Source organism: Piliocolobus tephrosceles, chromosome 21 (assembly GCF_002776525.5).
Source record: "Piliocolobus tephrosceles isolate RC106 chromosome 21, ASM277652v3, whole genome shotgun sequence".
In the NCBI taxonomy this organism is placed as follows: domain Eukaryota; kingdom Metazoa; phylum Chordata; class Mammalia; order Primates; family Cercopithecidae; genus Piliocolobus; species Piliocolobus tephrosceles.
In genome coordinates, this window is record NC_045454.1 from 4,750,746 (window position 1) to 4,754,181 (window position 3,436).

The window sequence follows — 3,436 nt, forward strand, 5'->3', positions numbered from 1 at the left end:
GCTCCCTTGCAACATTTTCTCCCCATTTGCTCTAATAAATCTGCCTTTCTAAACTCATTACTGTCTTGGAAGATTCTTTTACCACCTGCATGCCAAGGCCTCAGGCAGCCGTTGACCACGACATTTTGGTGGCCCACATAGGGACTCTCCCTACAGGAGACTCTCTCCCCTCTCCCTTCCTACTCGAGATCCTTGGTGGACAGTGTGTAAGTGTGTAAAGACAACTGAAGGTCTCTGGCCAGGGATACACTCTGGTGAAACTGAAAGGTGTCCTGGGAGGCTGAGGCGGGCAGATCACCTGAGGTCAGGAGTTCGAGACCAACCTGACCAACATGAAGAAACCCCGTCTCTACTAAAAATACAAAATTAGCCTGGCGTGGTGGTGCATGCCTGTAATCCCAGCTACTCGGGAGGCTGAGGCAGGAGAATCACTTGAACCCGGGAGGTGGAGATTGTAGTGAGCAGAGATATCACCATTGCACTCCATCCTGGGCAACAAGAGCAAAAGTCCATCTCAAAAAAAAAAAAAAAAAAAGAAACTGAAAGGTGCCCATTCAGAGGTATCTAACCACCACTACCTGCTCTGGAGAGGGACCTAAATTCACTTTCCTTTTTCAGCCTTCCAGCAACCAGCTCCCAGTAGCCCTCTGGTAATTGATGGCATCTGGCCAGGGCTGCTCCATGGTGTTGCCTGAAGGCCAGGGGGTCAACAGAGCTGGCTGCCTTGCCTGGAAGGGAGAAAGACTCTCTCCTATCTTTCTCTGGTCAAGAGTTCCAGAACTTTATGTGTGGTGCCGTTAGCAGTGGCTGCTCATCTAGGGCAAATCCACACACATTTCGAGTGACTTAGCCCTTCTCACTTTAAATTCTCCTGTGAAGAGCTGGCCGTCCTGCTCCAGATGTTTTAATCCAGGTGATCCTAAACAGCACCAGAACGGTGAGTCTTCCCTCAACCTCTTCCCCTCAGACCCTGGGCCAAGCACCCAGTGTAATTCGTGCCTGGACTGACCTAGGACTGCCCACCCTAGTGGTCATCCAAGGGTAAGGCACCCTAGCTCTGGGAGGTTTTTTATTTTTGGTTGTTGTTGTATTTTCTTATTTTATTCAGATAGCAGTCTGATCACACATGGTCCAACAACACTCAAATAATAAATCAAATATAATCAGATGTTAAAGATTGGTCTTCAAACATCATAGTCAATGATGCCACACTTGCCTATGATCTCTCCAACATAAAACCACATCAACACCTCAGTGGCCACCAAACCATTCAGCACAGCTTCCTTAACTGTGAGCTGTTTGAAGCTACCAGTCTGAGTACTATTAACTGTGTTTTTTCAGGCTCTGAACAGCTCTAGGGATCTCAGCAGGGGTGGGAGGAACCAGCTCAACCTTGGCGTAGTACCAAAATGTGGCCAATTGAGGCTTTGAGTAAGTCACAGCAGCGTTCAGCAGCGCCGGGGTCTTCTCCACAAGGTTACGGACAAATTGGGCCATGGCTCTGGGATGAAAAGTCCATTGTCCCAAATGGCCGGCTGAGGTTTTTTCTTTTTTCTATTTTATTTATTTATTTAGAGACAGAGTCTCACTCTGTCACCCAGGCTGGAGTGCAATGGGGCCATCTGGGAGGTTTTTTCTAATAGGCAGGACGCCCCTTTAGAAAAATGCACCTCAGGGTCCTTTAGCAGATGTGAGTAGAGCACTTTTCGTGGTAGGATGTCCCTAGTTGTGGCTCAACTAGCCCCAAGCAACTTGGTTTCCCTGTCACACAATTGGACAGACCCTGTCTAGTCCCTCAGACTCACCTCTGGGATGCATTCTAAAACATTGGAGGACTGGGCGTGGTGGCTCACACCTGTCATCCCAGCACTTTGGGAGGTTAAGGTGGGCAGATCGTGAGGTCAGGAGATCGAGACCATCCTGGCTAACACAGTGAAACCCCATCTCTACTAAAACAAAACAAAACAAAATTAGCTGGGCATGGTGGCGGGCACCTTTAGTCCCAGCTACTTGGGAGGCTGAAGCAGGAGAATCGCTTGAACCCAGGAGGTGGAGGTTGCAGTCAGGCGAGATCATGTCACTGCACTCCAGCCTGGGCGACAGAGCGAGACTTCGTCTAAAAAATAAGATAAAATAAGATAAAAAATAAAATACTGGAAAAAATTTGACCCCCAAGTCTCAAAAAGAAATGCTTAAATGCTTAATTTTCCTATGCAATGTGGCTTGCCTGCTTTACAAACTTCTGGGTCAGAAATTCAGGCCTCTGAATGAGACCCTTGCCCCCAGTACTGTTTTACAGCTCGACCTTTTCTGTCGTAACTTTTCTGTCGTAACTCCTGTAAATGGTCTGAAGTTCTTTTTTTTTTTTTTGAGACGGAGTCTTGCTCCGCCCGCCACCTCGCCCAGCTAGTTTTTTTCTTTTTTTTTTTTTTTTGGCATTTTTTAGTAGAAACGGGGTTTCACTGTGTTAGCCAGGATGGTCTCAATCTCCTGACCTCGTGATCCGCCCATCTCGGCCTCCCAAAGTGCTGGGATTACAGGCTTGAGCCACTGCGCCTGGCCTGAAGTTCTTTATGTCCAGGATGTCATGACTGTCTCTCTGGATCCCAATCCCTGCCAAATCTGTCGAATGTGCTTGGCTAAATTCTCTGGCCCCACTGACTCTTCTGTCATTCTAGATAACCATTCCTTTATCTTCTTCTGCTCTCCCCAACCAGCCTCCCAAAATGCTGGGATTATAGACATGAGCCACCGCACCCAGCCAAGAGGCCACCCCTGTGCATGTCACCTTCATGTTCAACTGTACCTACTCCATCGGTTCCTTGTCCCTCACCTCCTTGTCATCTCAACCTTGGATGTCATTTTCCAGTTCCGACTCCTTTTCAGGGACCCTTGTCCCCATTCACATACTAGGTTGTGGGTCACTTATGATCCCACTTGAGCTCCAGACAAGGTTCTGCTGCTCTGAGACATGGCAAATGGGGATGTAGGAACCATCAGAGTCCATGTTCCTTTCCGAGTGTCTGACCTGTCTCAGCTAGAAGCTAAGGTTGTCTCCTTTAGCCAAGACCCTTCCTGTTGCATAAAAAGATGGAGATGACTTACCATTTTATTTAATAGCACTTGGCAGGACATTTATATGATCTTTACCACCTGTTGTACTTATGAGGAAAAGTCCTACCTCAGGTCTCTAGCTCAACGATGGGCAGACGACGTTCATGTCCAGAACCCTCAGGAGTCTGGCCTGGGGAGAACGGCAGTTCCTGATGTTGATCCTAGATGGAGCTACCAAGAGGGAAACACTAGTGGGGAATGCTGTAATCATATGATTACTTGTTTAATTGAAGGCATGAAGAAGACTGCCATAAAACCAGTCAACTGGCAGGGCGCGGTGGCTCAAGCCTGTAATCCCAGCACTTTGGGAGGCCGAGACGGG

At 48.1% G+C, this 3,436-nt stretch overlaps 1 pseudogene; it reads right to left on the minus strand.

Moving 5' to 3' along the window:
- Positions 1-1,124: 1,124 nt before the first annotated feature.
- Positions 1,125-1,497, minus strand: LOC111530366 (annotated as a pseudogene).
- Between the last annotated feature and the right edge of the window lie 1,939 nt (positions 1,498-3,436).